General features: G+C 39.8%; 1 long non-coding RNA gene across 4 annotated transcripts in view; it reads left to right on the top strand.

Annotated features, from left to right (window-relative positions):
- The window catches only part of LOC120525322, a 130,228-nt gene that overhangs the window by 38,725 nt on the left and 73,767 nt on the right, over nt 1–17,736 (top strand). For 3 of the 4 annotated variants that reach the window (XR_005632934.1, XR_005632933.1, XR_005632932.1), the window contains exon 3: nt 16,392–16,485. This is a non-coding gene — a long non-coding RNA (uncharacterized LOC120525322). Of the gene's footprint in view, nt 1–16,391; nt 16,486–17,027; nt 17,256–17,736 lie in introns of those variants that run through there. The other variant, XR_005632935.1, reaches the window with a different exon arrangement.

The following is a 17,736-nucleotide window of genomic DNA, read 5'->3' as shown; positions in this document are numbered from 1 at the left end:
ATGAAATCATGCCACTTTGCCAGACTTTTTATGATCCCTTGCAACTAACACTGAAGCTGCTGATTGGAATGATGGGATGCCTTAGGTCATAAAGCTGACAACTCGACAATAAAGTCATGTGATGCAAAACTGAGAACCATTACAGTATTTGCACTACTATATATATATATATATATATATAGTCAACCCTCGTTTATCGCGGTTAATCGGTTCCAGACTCTGCCGCGATAAATGAATTTCCGCGAAGTAGGATTCTTTATTTATAAATCGAATATTTTCGCAGTTAGAGCATAGAAAACCTGTTTATGACCTTCTAAATACAGTAATCCCTCCTCGATCGCGGGGGTTGCGTTCAAGACCCCCCCGCGATAGGTGAAAATCCGCGAAGTAGAAACCATATGTTTGTATGGTTATTTTTATATATTTTAAGCCCTTATAAACTCTCCCACACTATTAACATTATTAGAGCCCTCTAGACATGAAATAACACCCTTTAGTCAAACGTTTAAACTGTGCTTCATTACAAGACAGAGATGGCAGTTCTTTCTCACAATTAAAAGAATGCAAACATATCTTATCTTCAAAGGAGCACCGTGAAGAGCAGATAATGTCAGAGAGAGCGCTAAGAAAAGCAAACAATCAAAAAATCAATACATACTTTTAAGTATACAGAAGCACCGCAATAAAGCGGCATTTTGTAGAGGAGCGTCCTATCTTCTAGGCAAACAGCCACTGTGTAAACAGCCACTGTGTAAACAGCCCCTCTGCTCACACCCCCTCCATCAGGCAGAGAGAGAGAGAGAGAGAGAGAGAGAGAGAGAGAGAGAGAGAGAGAGAAAGAAAGAAAGAGAGAGAGAGAGAGAGAAGCAAACAAAACAAGCGCCACGCGGGAAGCATATCTTATAGCATTGAGGAGTTTTAGTTAATATGTAATACATGCTCTGATTGGGTAGCTTCTAAGCCATCCGCCAATAGCGTCCCTTGTATGAAATCAACTGGGCAAACACACTGAGTAAGCATGTAACCTAAATTAAAAGACCCATTGTCCACAGAAAGCGGCGAACCAGCAAAAAATCCGTGATATATATTTAGATGTGCTTACATTTAAAATCCAGCGATAGAGTGAAGCCGCGAAAGTCGAGCTTGATATAGCGAGGATTACTGTATATATATATATATATATATATATATATATATATATATATATATGTGTATCTTCTTATATGATATGCTACCGTGGCTGTCCGTTTGTCTATCCAGGATTTTAAATCACCTGTAGCTCACAAACTGTTTGAACTATTGACCTGGAATTTGGTACACATATACTATGTGATGTCTACTATCTGCTTTTGGGGTGATAATTGACTTCCAAAGGTATTCCTCTGTTTATTTTTATTTTATTTTATTGTAGAATCAACTCTCAGCAGTGGCCAGCAGGGTGGTTGTGCGGCGCATGCGTATGGGCGTCGTTCTCATCCCTACCACCTTTGGCGTCACTTCCCCTACCTCTTCATATCTTAAATTATTATTGAGGCAGATTGAAGACTTAAGTGCCAGCTTAAGTCAAAAATTAAGGAAAACGTACTAAGTAATTGCAACACAAATACTGACTTAATCAGTTTTAACGCGAAAAGATGCTAAAGAATGAAGAAAAGAAGCAGGTTGCTAGAGTGGAGAAAAGAAGAGCTCCTCAGGAAGCAGCAAGCGCATCAACCACTGAGCAAACGAATGCTAAACGTACAGAGAAAGAATATGAAATCCATGAATGCTCAAGTCAAGTGTATTCACTGCATGTTATCGTGCAGTGTGCCATTACTGGTATATATATTTATATATATATATATATACTGTATATATATACTAGCAAAATACCTGAGCTTCGCAGCGGAGAAGTAGTGTGTTAAAGAAGTTATGAAAAAGAAAAGGCAACATTTTAAAAATAACGTAACATGATTGTCAATGTAATTGTTTTGTGACTGTTATGAGTGTTGCTGTCATCAAGGATTTGATTATCATTATTTCTTTCAATCAGGTTCATATTTGGAGGATGTGTTGTGTTCAAGTTACATTCCGTGCTTGTCTAGTCTATCCCTGACCATCTCATCTTCGTTGTCAACCGTTGTAAAGATAACAGGTTTCATTCATTGAAGTGTTCAGTACCCAAATCTGTAATTGTGAATCTAAAATGTTTAACAGGCATTCCCGGTATTAACTTGTGGATGTGCCTGTGAATATTTAGTGGCAACTTGTCTATGAACTTAATTTAAACTTAAGCTTTACACCTTGCTTTCCTATTGATATGTCTACAAAGGCTTGTTCAGCTTCAGAGGGTTGTTCCTTTCTTACTGCATCAATAAACAGCTCGTCTTCCTCTTTATCTGAGACATCACACACTGCATGCACGGGTTTACCTTTCCCAGTCCTGCAAATTTTAGCGAAATGGTTCAATTTACCACATTTTTTACACTGCCTTCCTTTAGCTGGGCATTGACTTTTTCTACCGTGTGCTTTGTTTCTGCAGTAGCTGTACTTATGAATATGCTTGTACAACAACAACAACAACAACATTTATTTATATAGCACATTTTCATACAAAAAAATGTAGCTCAAAGTGCTTTACATAATGAAGAATAGAAAAATAAGAGACACAGTAAGAAAATAAAATAAGTCAACATTAATTAACATAGAATAAGAGTAAGGTCCAATGGCCAGGGGACAGAAAAAACAAAAAAAACGCCAGATGGCCGGAAAAAAAAAATAAAATCTGCAGGGATTCCAGGCCATGAGATCGCCCAGTCCCCTCTGGGCAATCTACCTAACATAAATGAAACAGTCCTCTTTGTATTTATGGTTTTCACTGAAGGGTTTGATGATGATGATGATGATCACGTGGACTTCTGGCTTTTAGTCCATCAATGCTGGGGCATCATGGTGCTTTGAGTAGGTTGGTGGTGGCGCAGGCCGCCACCACCGAGAAACCGGAAAAAGAAACAGAAGAGAGAGTAGGGGTCAGTACAAATTTTAGAGCCACCATGAATAGTTATTATGATGAATTGAACATACAGAGTATCAGGATTAAGATAAAGTGAAGTTATAAAAAGGCCATGTTAAAGTAATGTGTTTTCAGCAGTGTTTTAAAGTGCTCCACTGTATTAGCCTGGTGAATTCCTATCGGCAGGCTATTCCAGATTTTAGGTGCATAGCAGCAGAAGGCCGCCTCACCACTTCTTTTAAGTTTAGCTTTTGGAATTCTAAGGAGACACTCATTTGATGATCTAAGATTACGATTTGGAATATAGGGTGTCAGACATTCCAATATACTGTATAAGATGGAGCGAGATTATTTAAGGCTTTGTAAACTATAAGCAGAATTTTAAAGTCAATTCTGAAAGACACAGGTAACCAGTGTAGCGACATGAAAACAGGAGAAATGTGTTCGGATTTTCTTTTTCTAATTAGGATTCTAGCAGTTGCATTCTGCACCCGTTGCAAATGATTTATGTCTTTTTTGGGTAGTCCTGAGAGGAGTGCGTTACAGAAATCTAATCGACTAAAAACAAAAGCGTGAATTAATTTCTCAGCATCTTTCAATGATATAAGAGGTCTAACTTTTGCTATATTTCTTAAGTGAAAAAATGCTGTCCTAGTGGTCTGATGAATATGTGATTTAAAATTCAGGTTATAGTCAACGGTTACCCCTAAGTTTTTTACTTCTGTCTTAACTTCTAATCCTAATGCGTCAAGTTTATTTCTGATAACCTCACTGGATCCGTTTTTGCCAATCAATACAATTTCAGTTTTCTCTTTATTTAACTTGAGAATTACTATTCATCCATTCAGAAATACCAGTAAGACATTGTGTTAGTGAATCAAGAGAGTCGGAGTCATCAGGTGCTACTGATGGTGTAAACTGATGAGCCTTGTGGAACACCATATAGAATATCATGCGTCTTTGAGTTGTGACTACCACAACTAACAAAGAATTTTCTCCCTGCTAGGTAAGATTCAAACCAATTTAAGACATTGCCAGAAAGGCCCACCCATTGACTAAGGCGATTTCTAAGAATATTGTGATCAATGGTATCAAACGCGGCACTCAGATCGAGGAGGATGAGAACAGATAAATGGCCTCTGTCTGCATTTAATCGCAAGTCATTTACTACTTTAACGAGTGCAGTTTCTGTATTGTGATTAGTTCTAAAACCTGACTGAAATTTATCTAGAATAGCATGTTTACTTAAGTGGTCGTTTAACTGCATAATTACTGCCTTCTCTAGAATTTTACTTAAGAAGGGCAGGTTAGATATGGGTCTAAAATTTTCAAAAGCAGAGGGGTCAAGATTATTTTTCTTGAGTAGGGGTTTAACTACAGCAGTCTTAAGACAGTCTGGGAAAACCCCCGTATCTAATGACGAGTTTACAATTCAAGAATATTATCAATAAGCGCGTCTGATACTTCCTTGAAAAACCTTGTTGGTACTGTGTCAAGGACGCAGGTGGTGGGTTTCATTTGAGAGATTATTCTATGTAAATCAGGTAAATCTATCCTGCTGAAAGAATTGAATTTGTTTATAACGGAGTACTGGGGCTTAGGAGGTTCCACAGTGTTGGGGAGATATACTATATTATTTCTAATATCATTAATTTTTTGATTAAAAAATATAGCAATGTTCTCACAGGTTTCGCTGGAAGTATTATGGGGGCATTCCTTTGTGTTACCTGGGTTTAGCAGACGATCAATTGTAGAAAATAGGACTCTGGGATTACTAGCATTGTTATTTATAATCTGAGAGAAATAGCAGCGCCTCTCAAGACGGACTGTGTTATTGTATTTGTGGTGGCGATTGATTGAGTTCTACACCGGCGTTCGTTTGTCTCTGTCTAACGCCAGCCTGCAGCCCAAATTGTAGTTTGTATGTTAACCTGTGGAGGCAGTGTCGGGAACTGAATATGAAAGCCCTTGTCGTTTTATTAGAGGTGCCTCCTTTCAATATGGACCATTTTGCTATGTTAGATATTAATCTTCTTGTTTTAGAAATACTCGTAATACGGCGATGTAGGGAGAGAAAAATCGCCGCTACTGGGTTCATCCTCTGACTGCACAACGTTGGGTTAAAGGAAGTTTTTTTGTGCTTTATGAAGAAATGCGAAAATTTCCGAGCATGTTTTTTAATTACTGTCGGATGTCGGTTTCCACTTTTGATTGTCTGCTGCAGCTGGTGCAATGCCACATTGCACGCTGATCAACCAATATGCAACTTAGTGTTAGCCCCGAAGAGAGACTACTTGTCACTTTGAGGTAAGGAAACAGTAGTCGAGTGTGCGCTTACACCGGTGTTATGCACTGAAATGCCCCCATGGATTGCCCCTACATAATCATCAAATATTATATTAGAACATAAATTAATAGGTTCATGGTTTACAAATTACATGAGACAATAAAATAAGCAATATGAAAATATATATGTTGTATATGAAAACATAAAAATATTAATATCATGGGATATATCCGGTCCTCCACAAGCGTAAATTAAACGTGCAGAAAACGAACTAGAAGCGGTTTCCTTGCGTTCGTTGGGTTTTGAACGCCAAGAAAAAGCTGCATGCAACGTTTTTTGATGCCGTATAAAGCGCTGCTGGACAAGCGCATGTCACCAAAGCCCGTGTGAACACTCTCATTGACTCCTACGTGTAGAAAACACTCGGCGCTTGATCCGCTTACGGACCTTCTGAACGCAAAAAACGCTCGATTTTAACGCCCGTGTGAACAAGGCCTTAGGGCGAAACACGTGTCACATACTCTGCATTATTTGACAATAAACTATTCAACCATATATATATATATATATATATATATATATATATATATATATATATATATACAGTGGTGTGAAAAACTATTTGCCCCCTTCCTGATTTCTTACTCTTTTGCATGTTTGTCACACAAAACGTTTCTGATCATCAAACACATTTAACCATTAGTCAAATATAACACAAGTAAACACAAAATTCAGTTTTTAAATGATGGTTTTTATTATTTAGGGAGAAAAAATCCAAACCTACATGGCCCTGTGTGAAAAAGTAATTGCCCCTTGTTAAAAAATAACCTAACTGTGGTGTATCACACCTGAGTTCAATTCGTAGCCACCCCAGGCCTGATTACTGCCACACCTGTTTCAATCAAGAAATCACTTAAATAGGAGCTGCCTGACACAGAGAAGTAGACCAAAAGCACCTCAAAAGCTAGACATCATGCCAAGATCCAAAGAAATTCAGGAACAAATGAGAACAGAAGTAATTGAGATCTATCAGTCTGGTAAAGGTTATAAAGCCATTTCTAAAGCTTTGGGACTCCAGCGAACCACAGTTAGAGCCATCATCCACAAATGGCAAAAACATGGAAGAGTGGTGAACCTTCCCAAGAGTGGCCGGCCGACCAAAATTACCCCAAGAGTGCAGAGGCGACTCATCCGAGAGGTCACAAAGACCCCAGGACAACGTCTAAAGAACTGCAGGCCTCACTTGCCTCAATTAAGGTCAGTGTTCACGACTCCACCATAAGAAAGAGACTTGGCAAAACGGCCTGCATGGCAGATTTCCAAAACGCAAAACACTGTTAAGGAAAAAGAACATTAGGGCTCGTCTCAATTTTGCTAAGAAACATCTCAATGATTGCCAAGACTTTTGGGAAAATACCTTGTGGACTGATGAGACAAAAGTTGGACTTTTTGATTGATAGATAGAAAGATAGATAGATAGATAGATAGATAGATAGATAGATAGATAGATAGATAGATAGATACTTTATTAATCCCAAGGGGAAATTCACATAATCCAGCAGCAGTATACTGATACAAAGAAACAATATTAAATTAAATAGTAATAAAAATGAAAAAATTAAAATAAAATTAATGTTAGCATTTACTCCCGGTGGAATTGAAGAGTCGCATAGTGTGGGGAGGAACGATCTCCTCAGTCTGTCAGTGGAGCAGGACAGTGACAAAAGTCTGTCACTGAAGCTACTCCTCTGCCTGGAGATGACACTGTTAAGTGGATGCAGTGGATTATTCATGATTGACAGGAGTTTGCTTAATGCCCGTCGCTCTGCCACAGATGTTAAACTGTCCAACTTTAATCCTACAATAGAGCCTGCCTTCTTAACAAGTTTGTCCAGGCGTGAGGCATCTTTCATCTTTATGCTGCCACCCCAGCACACCACCGCGTAGAAGAGGGCACTCGCCACAACCGTCTGGTAGAACATCTGCAGCATCTTACTGCAGATGTTGAAGGATGCCAACCTTCTCAGAAAGTATAGTCTGCTCTGACCTTTCTTACATAGAGCATCAGTATTGGCAGTCCAGTCCAATTTGTCATCCAGCTGCACTCCCAGATATTTAAAGGTCTGCACCCTCTGCACACAGTCACCTCTGATGATCACAGGGTCCATGAGGGGCCTGGGCCTCCTAAAATCCACCACCAGCTCCTTGGTCTTGCTGGTGTTAAGGTGTAAGTGGTTTGAGTCGCACCATTTAACAAAGTCTTTGATTAACTTTCTGTACTCCTCCTCCTGCCCACTCCTGATGCAGCCCACAATAGCAGTGTCATCAGCGAACTTTTGCACGTGGCAGGACTTCGAGTCATATTGGAAGTCTGATGTATATAGATTGAACAGGACCGGAGAAAGTACAGTCCCCTGCGGCGCCCCTGTATTGCTGCACACAATGTCAGACCTGCAGTTCCCAAGACGCACATATTGAGGTCTGTCTGTAAGATAGTCCACAATCCATGCCACCAGGTGTGAGTCTACTCCCATCTCAGTCAGCTTGTCTCTAAGGAGCAGAGGTTGGATGGTGTTGAAGGCACTAGAGAAGTCCAAAACATAATTCTTACAGCACCACTGCCTCTGTCCAGGTGGGAGAGGGATCGAAGCATATAGATGATGGCACCCTCCGCTCCCACCTTCTCCTGGTATGCGAACTGCAGAGGGTCGAGGGCATGGCGGACCTGTGGCCTCAGGTGGTGAAGCAGCAGCCGCTCCATGGTCTTCATCAGATGTGACGTCAGAGCAACAGGCCGGAAGTCATTCAGCTCACTACGACGTGATACCTTTGGGACAGGAGTGATACAAGATGTTTTCCAAAGCCTTGGGACTCTCCCTGTTCCAGGCTCAGGTTGAAGATGCGCTGTAGAGGACTCCCCAGTTCCAACGCACAGGCCTTCAGCAATCGTGGCGATACACCATCTGGACCCGCTGCTTTGCTGGCACAAAGTCTTTTCAGCTCTCTGCTCACCTGGGCTGCTGTAATTGTGGGTGGGGATGTCTCACCTATGCTGGCATCAGCAGAAGGATGGTTGGAGGATGCAGTACTCCGAGGTGAGAGTGGGTTACTGTGATCAAACCTATTAAAAAAGTTGTTCATTTGGTTTGCTCTCTCCACGTCTGTCTCGATGGTGGCAGCCCGCTTTGAGCTGCAGCCAGTGATAATCTTCATCCCATCCCACACTTCTGCAACTTCTGCTCCAGCTTTCTCCTGTACTGCTCTTTCGCCGCCCTGAGCTGGACTCGGAGTTCCTTCTGCACGCACTTAAGCTCATGCTTATCACCACCTTTAAAAGCCCTTTTCTTCTGGTTCAAAAGGCCCTTGATGTCACTTGTAACCATGGCTTGTTGTTAGCATAGCAGCATACTGTTCTTACTGGAACTACAATGTCCATACAGAAGTTGATGTAATCAGTTGTGCATTCAACAGCCTCTTCAATGTTCTCACTATGTGACCCAAGCAATATATCCCAGTCTGTAGTTCCAAAGCAGTCTCTCAGAGCCTGCTCTGCCTCAGGGGACCACTTCCTGAATGAGCGTGTAGTTGTAGGTAGCGCCCTCACTCTTGGTTTGTATTGAGGCTGAAGCAGAACCAGGTTATGATCTGCTTTCCCAAGCGCAGGCAGCGGGGTAGCGCTGTATGCGTCTTTAGCGTCGATAGTCCTGTTTCCCCGAGTGTTACAATCCACATACTGGGAGAAGGCAGGTAATGTTTTGTCCAGCGTCACATGATTAAAGTCTCCAGCGATTAGCACAAGTGCCTCAGGGTGCTGCGTTTGTAACTTAGCAACTGCGGGATGGGTGATGTCACTCGCCATCGCTTTCGCTTGAGGGGGGATGTAAACAATAACAGCAATCACGTGTCCAAACTCTCTGGGCAAGTAATAGGGGCGCAGACTTACGCCAACAGTTCGATGTCCCTGCAGCAAGTGGAGATTTTAACGTTTACATGTCCTGAGTTGCACCACTTTGTATTGACATAGAGAGCGAGTCCTCCTTCTTTCTTCTTTCCGCAGGTACTTGCATCTCTGTCCGCTCTAACTGTGCTAAACCCGGGTAGCTCCACGTTAGCATTTGGGATGATAGACGTTAGCCACGTTTCACTAAAACACAGCAAGCTGCATTCTCTGTAGGTTCTGACATTTTTCACCAGCACAGCCAGTTCGTCGATCTTATTTGGTAGTGAGTTTACATTTCCCAGGATCACAGAAGTTTTGGAAGGCAAATGTCCCGTTACATCTGGCGTAAAAGGAACACAGCATTTCAGAACATCATACCAACAGTAAAATATGATGGTGGTAGTGTGATGGTCTGGGGTTGTTTTGCTGCTTCAGGACCTGGAAGGCTTGCTGTGATAGATGGAACCATGAATTCTACTGTCTACCAAAAAATCCTGAAGGAGAATGTCTGGCCATCTGTTCGTCAACTCAAGCTGAAGTGATCTTGGGTGCTGCAACAGGACAATGACCCAAAACACACCAGTAAATCCACCTCTGAATGGCCGAAGAAAAACAAAATGAAGACTTTGGAGTGGCCTAGTCAAAGTCCTGACCTGAATCCAATTGAGATGCTATGGCATGACCTTAAAAAGGCGGTTCATGCTAGAAAACCCTCAAATAAAGCTGAATTACAACAATTCTGCAAAGATGAGTGGGCCAAAATTCCTCCAGAGCGCTGTAAAAGACTCATTGCAAGTTATCTCAAACGCTTGATTGCAGTTATTGCTGCTAAGGGTGGCCCAACCAGTTATTAGGTTCAGGGGGCAATTACTTTTTCAAACAGGGCCATGTAGGTTTGGATTTTTTTTTCTCCCTAAATAATAAAAACCATAATTTAAAAACTGCATTTTGTGTTTTCTTGTGTTATATTTGACTAATGGTTAAATGTGTTTGATGATCAGAAACATTTTGTGTGACAAACATGCAAAAGAATAAGAAATCAGGAAGGGGGCAAATAGTTTTTCACACCACTGTATATACACACACACATACATCCACATATATATACATATATATGCATATCTACACACATACATATGCACACACACATACATACACACACATATATATATATACTCAGCAAATAAAGAAACGCCCTCTGACTTTCAACTGTTTTTACTTTCAGTAAGCTTAATGTGTAAATATTTGTATGAACAGTAAAAGAGTCAACACCATAAGACATAAACTAAAAATGTTTCACAATGTGTCCCTGAATGAAGGGAGGCTCAAAATCAAAAGTACCAGTCAGTATCTGGTGTGGCCACCAGCTGCTTGAAGTACTGCAGTGCATCTCCTGCTCATGGACTGGACCAGATTTGTCAGTTCTTGCTGTGAGATGTTACCCCACTCTTCCACCAAGGCACCTGCAAGTTCCTGGACATTTCTGGGGGGAAAGGCCCTAGCCCTCACCCTGCGATCCAACAGGTCCCAGACGTGCTCAATGGGATTGAGATCCGGGCTCTTCCACTGCGAGGATGATCAGCTGTCCTTCTTGTCTCCCTGTAGCACTGTCTTCGGCGTCTCACAGTGCGGACATGGCAATTTATTGCCCTAGCCACATCAGCAGTCCTCATGCCTCCCTGCAGCATGCCTAATGCACATTCACGCAGATGAGCAGGGACCCTGGGCATCTTTCTTTGGGTGTTTTTCACAGTCGGTAGACAAGTCTCTTTAGTGTCCTGCGTTTTTAGAACTGTGACCTTAAATGCCTACTTTCTGTAAGCTGTTAAGGTCTTAACGACCATTCCACAGGTGCATGTTAATTAATTGATTATGGTTAATTGAACATGCATGGAAAACATTTTTTAAACCCTTTACAATGAAGATCTGTAAAGTTATTTGGATTTTTAAAACATTATTGTTGAAATACACAGTCCTAAAAAAGGGACGTTTCTTTTTTTGCTGAGTATATATCTATCTATACTAATAAAAGGCAAAGCCCTCACTCACTCACTCATCACTAATTCTCCAACTTCCCGTGTAGGTAAAAGGCTGAAATTTGGCAGGCTCATTCCTTACAGCTTACTTACAAAAGTTGGGCAGGTTTCATTTCAAAATTCTACGCGTAATGGTCATAACTGGAACCTATTTTTCTCCATATACTGTAATGGACTTTAGCTCGATGACCGTGGGGGGCGGAGCTGCGTGTGACATCATCACGCCTCCCATGTAATCACGTGAACTGACTGTGACTGCAGTACGTAGAAAAGAAGGAAGAGCTCTCAAAGAGCGCTGAAGAAAAATGCAGAATACTTTATTTGCGAGATACAAGTTTAATGAGAAGACACGAGGTATAAACGAGACTTTGGATCACTTTGTAACGGAGTTAAAATTGCTGTAGCGAGAAACTTTTAAGTGCCGGGTTTTAGCTAACATTAAATAAAGCCGTGGACATCGCAACATCACACAAGAGAGCAGCTCACGTGAACTGACTGAGTGCAGTACGAGTGATCACTTCCATGCATCAAACCTGTTCAAAAAACGCATTACACAATTTACAAGGTAGGAAAAGAATATGCTCCGAGCTGAGCTCCACAGTTAACGCGGTCTTGCGGAAGCAACTTCGTCACGCTGCCACCAAATACTCACAGAAAAATCCACAAGTTAATACACACACTGTCTCTAGAGTTTCTCCACACTCAATGTATTCCTCACATCCCATTTATACCCTCTGATCTCCCATTTCAATTCAGATGCCTCCAATTTCCAGTAAGGCTCTGCTGCGTGATGACAAGTAATAAGTCTCAGGGACAGACCCTACAAAAGGTTTCCTTTGATTTTAGGCAAGATTGCTTTTCTCCTGGACAACTATACGTTGCATTCTCAAGAGTGACCTCGCGCAGCTTCGTCATATTATAACCGGAGTGCAGCCAGAAACTTTTAAGTGCCGGGTCTTAGCTAACATTAAATAAAGCCGTGGACATCGCAACATCACACAAGAGAGCAGCTCATGACTGAACTGAACGCAGTACGAGTGATCACTTCCATGCATCAAGCCTGTTCAAAAAACGCATTACACAATTGACAAGGTTGGAAAAGAATATGCTCTGAGCTGAGCTCCACAGCTAACGCGGTCTTGCGGAAGCAACTTCGTCACGCTGCCACCAAATACTCACAGAATTATTAATACACACACTGTCTCTAGAGTTTATCCACACTCAATGTATTGTGAATTTCCTCTTGGGATTAATAAATTATCTATCTATCTATCTATTCCTCGCATCTCCGTTACACCCTCTGATCTCCCATTTCAATTCAGATGCCTCCAATTTCCAGTAAGGCTCTGCTTCGCGATGAGAATAGTAGTAATAGTAATAGTAATATTTACTAATTATTATTAGTAATAAGTGGGGGGCCGAGTTTTGTGCTTGTGGTAAGAAAAGGAAAGGAAAGATTTTAAAAATAACGCAACACGATTGTCAATGTAACCTTTTTTAAGTAGTGCCTGGAGGATTCAGTGTGAAGAAACTCTAGAGACAGAGTGTGTATTAACTTGTGGATTTTTCTGTGAGTATTTGGTGGCAGTGTGACGAAATTGCTTCGGAAGACGGCGTTAGCCGCGAAGCTCAGCTCAGAGCAAAATGAGGTAAATGGGAGGGGTGATGATGACGTGACTCCCCCACCCGCCTTAACTGTCAATCCCCCACAAACACAGTCTCTCGGAATTTGCATAAGCACACCCCTTCACCTGCAATTTTAACTTAGTTACAAAGTGATCAACGCTCTCGTTTATATCCTGCGTCCTCTCATTAAACTTGTATCCCGCATTCCGTGGGCATGTGAAACGCCAGCGTAGCCTGTCTATGAACTTAATTTAAAGTTTAGGTTTACACCTTGCTTTCTTTCCGAGGTAGCAACACTCATGAATATGGTAGTATATGTCACTCGCTCGCTTCTTATTGTTTCGCTGCCTTCTCAATTATATAATGCATGTTTTCTTAAGCACTTTTTGGAGGTCTTCCTGGTTTTCTATGCACTGCGTTGACAGTCAGTTCACGTGATTACGTGGGAGGCGTGATGATGTCACACGAAACTCCGCCCCCCACGTCATTGCAGCTCAACTCCATTACAGTTAATGGAGAAAAATAACTTCCAGTTATGACCATTAGGCGTAGAATTTCGAAATGAAACCTGCCCAACTTTTGTAAGTAAGCTGTAAGGAATGAGCCTGCCAAATTTCAGCCTTCTACCTACACGGGAAGTTGGAGAATTAGTGATGAGTGAGTGAGTGAGTGAGTGAGTGAGGGCTTTGCCTTTTATTAGTATAGATATATATACATATCCATACATATATACATATACACATATATATATATACACACACACACATACAGTATGTACATACATATATATATACATATACACACATACATATACATACACACACATATATGTATACACAAATACATATATATATATATACATACACATACACATATATAAACATATATATACATATACATACATGTCTACATATATACATATACACACACACATATATATATATATATATACTGTACACTCTTTGGGGTGCGAGCAACTGTTGCTGGGGTTGCCAGAATACATCAAGGAAGAAAAATGAAAAACATTATTTGTACAAAATCTTAATTTATTTATCCATTCCTAAATAATTAAATGGGCAGGCTATTTCGTATCATTGCAATACGCAGTTTGTTAAAACGGATGACTCCTGCTCTTACGTGCAAGTCTGCGTGGATATTATGAACTATCGTATCTGTTCAAGTTCTATTTAGAACCTACTTATATCCAAATAGAACTTGAAAAGATATATTTTTTTTAATCTGAGCGCGCATTTTAGATCGACTTAACGCGCACTACATCGAGCCCCGAGCTATTGTGCTCTCGCCTGCCTGCCTCAATAAGTCACCGTCGCTTCACTCTTACTTTTTTACCGTTCATTTAATCATGGGCCTCTCTACAGTTTCGTTTATTTTCGGGTTGTAATATTCATTAAATTTAAGTATCATCTGGTCCATTGGCGGACCGTGCATCTCACACCTAGGCCTTCAGTAGTGCTCCGTCTGAATCAACCCGCCCCTCAAAAACTAATTTATGGTTATAAAAACCATCTTAATATGCAGAAATACAGTATAAAGAGCTGTTGCATCACAGATAGATAACTCCTGTAGCCACAATAAATGCCTTTATTGAATAGACAAACCAGGGGTGAACAAGTTCCTTTCTACTGCAGCCACAGCTGTGACACACATAAATAACATCAATAATAACTCATAAACTTGCAATATTATTTAGGAAAATCGCAACATTTTACTCACTAAAAATTCGGATTATTTGTAAACAAAATCCATCCTCCTCTCTTTCCTCAAAAACAGTTCAATCACTATCGCATTATCCGTGCGCCTCAGTTCCATCAAAAAGTCCCTTTCTATCGCCATCGAAGGTAATGCTGAAAGTCGAACCTGCGGCTTCTATCTAATCAATGGGTCTGAATACGGTGACATCGCCGTACGCCTGCTAGAGGGCCATACTGACACCAACTCAAAATCTGATTGGTTGAAGCAACAGGTTAATCGACATTTATTTTGTGTTAGAGTGCCTACACAATGGATTGTGAAGGCCTCTCTGCCTGGCAACAAATGATGGCTGAAATGTGATTGGTTAAATGCTTTAATACGAAAATACATGCCTGGAAGCAGCACAACCATCGGAAAAGCTATGAAAGGAAGCGGACAGACTATTTGGAATTATTTAATAAGTATTCATGGACAAAATATAATTAACATCAGTTTGTGATTCAGATATTTTTACTTATGAATATGCTAAGCACAGTCCTTCACCCGCGAACTCCGCCTCCCATGGCCATCGAGCTGCAGTCTATTACAGTATATGGACGAAAAAATAGGTTCCAGTTATGACTATTATGCGTAGAATTTCGTAATGAAACCTGCCCAACTTTTGTAAGTAAGCTGTAAGGAATGAGCCTGCCAAATTTCAGCCTTCTACCTACATGGGAAGTTGGAGAATTAGTGATGAGTGAGTGAGTGAGTCAGTCATTCAGTTTGTGAGTGAGTGAGTGAGTGAGTGAGTGAGTGAATGAGTCAGTCGGTCAGTCAGTCAGTCAGTCAGTGAGGGCTTTGCATTTTTTTAGTATAGATATATATATTTTTAATTATTAATTGTAGTAGCAGAAAATTATAAAGGAAAACAATTTTAAGAGTAGTAGTAATGCAGAGGGAAAATAGATGTTTGAAACTACTGCACTACCTCCATCCTAATAATGGAGCCATACTAACCAGATGGTTATCTTTTTTGTGCAGTGCATGTCATTTGAGTAAGGAATTCTGGAGAATTCTCCATTTACCTCCGATCTATATCCTCAAAAAATAATTTGCCCACTGTTTCTCAGAACAGCCTTAGAGACATCCACTATTTGGGATTATAAAGTAAACGAATGTCAGGTGTGATGCAGGTAAGTTTTATGATTTGCATGGCGGATTATCAACTAAACAAAAGCTAAAGGTGTTTTTCACGATTAATTCCTTCAGAGGCTGAATTCTGTGTGGTCAAAGAATTGAATACAAATTATTACCAAAACCTCACTGCTGCTATTCTATTCCAAAACTTTCTGAGTCTTGTACCATTGCACACTTCATATCAATGGGTAGGCTAAATTTATAATAAATAACACATAAAATAAAACTAAACATATGACAGTATTTTGGTAGTGAGTCTATGAGCAAAGAAGTTTGAAAAACATTTTTTTAATTACGTCAGCATTTATCAAACCTTATGCTAAGAAATATTTTAGTATGGCTTTTTCTCTGTCCTATTCTTGCAACCTGGGAAATGATGAGATAATTATTATTGAATATTTTTTAGGAATTTATAAATACATTTCTCTATAGAAATAAATGTGTGTGTCAAAGACTTTTAATATGTTAACTATTTTGGGGCCTTTAGATTATTTTAAAAATGTTAAGTATGACATTAAGACATACTACCTCTCTGTGTGTTGATTGGTTTAAATTTACATAATTCATATGCTATATAAATTAATTTATTGTGTTAAATGTTTATTTTGTCAATTTTAGTCAATTGGTTGGAGTGGACTGGTAGACTGAAGATTGACCATTTCCATCAAGATTGAAGAAATAAAGAGGGCCAAGATGAATTACAATTTTGAAGGTAACTCAAAACTCTTCTTTATTTTTTGCAACAACTATCTTTTACAGAGGAATAAGGTGGACATAGTTTTTCCTTCAAGAAATGTATTTATTGTCTAAAGCTTCTAAGCAATATCTGGTTGCTTTATTGTCCTCTGCATCCACTGTAAAAGTTATGATTTTAAATAGGCAACCATTACACCTTAAGATTCTTGCCTCCACGGTTGACAATTAAGGAAGGTCTTATGTTTTAGCTGAACTGAATGGCAGGAAACATGCCTGTTTCTCAATTTATGCACCCACACCATGCATTGTTATAGGTATGGATGCAAATTATTTAATTGACCCACTTTTAAATAATTCATCTACCCTAATCAATTAGCGTGTCCCAACCACCTCTTCCACTTGGGCCAACTTTGTTTCCAGTCTGACATTGCTTAATTCATTTCATTTCCTTAACCTAATAGCTAAAGATTTCTCTTTCATTTCCTCAAGTAACAAATTTTTCCCTAGAATTGATTATATATCTTTATGAATTCTTCACTTTCTACTTTTGTCCTCCAGGCCTGCACAGTGGTGTTTGAACACTTCATTGGTACAATGCACTGAAGTTTTTGAACAATTCTCAAAATTTTGTGAATTTATTTAGGCAAATTTAAATTTGGTAAGCAATCCTGTTTTCATGTATATGGTTATTAAAGACTTTATAAATTAGAGACTTTTCTATTGCTTATGCTGCCAATCACAGAAATAAGACTTGTAAATTAACATCTGATATATGTATAATATCAATTAAATAAACACACCCTTTAATATTTGATCCCCAGTATGAATCTCATATTTCTCAAGTCAGTGCAGAGCTCAAAGATGGTCTTTAAAAGAAAGCTGATTTTCAAATCCACCGTACCTGCTCTAAATAAGATTTACACAAGCAAAGCCGAGTAAATTACTTGTTTTAACACTGTGCAGATACAATCGTCTTGCATTTATATTTTCTATCAAGACTACACTGGACACTCGTTCTAATAATCTTTCTGAAATTAATAAGCGATTTTGGGAATTTTACTCTAAATTGCACACAGACGACTCCTCTTCTACCTCTCCTAAAGCTATACCTGTAGATGCATTCCTTGCCACTGTGAAACTTCCTACACTGTCTCAAAATGACATCAATTTTAAACTCTAAGATAACGTTGGATGAAATTATGTACAATTTATTTTCTCTTACTATATTCAAAGTGCCCGTACCTGACAGGATACAACCCAAATTGAT

Source organism: Polypterus senegalus, chromosome 3 (genome assembly GCF_016835505.1).
Source record: "Polypterus senegalus isolate Bchr_013 chromosome 3, ASM1683550v1, whole genome shotgun sequence".
NCBI lineage: Eukaryota > Metazoa > Chordata > Cladistia > Polypteriformes > Polypteridae > Polypterus > Polypterus senegalus.
The sequence above is the reverse complement of the archived record's forward strand: the minus strand, read 5'-3'. Positions and strand labels throughout refer to the sequence as shown.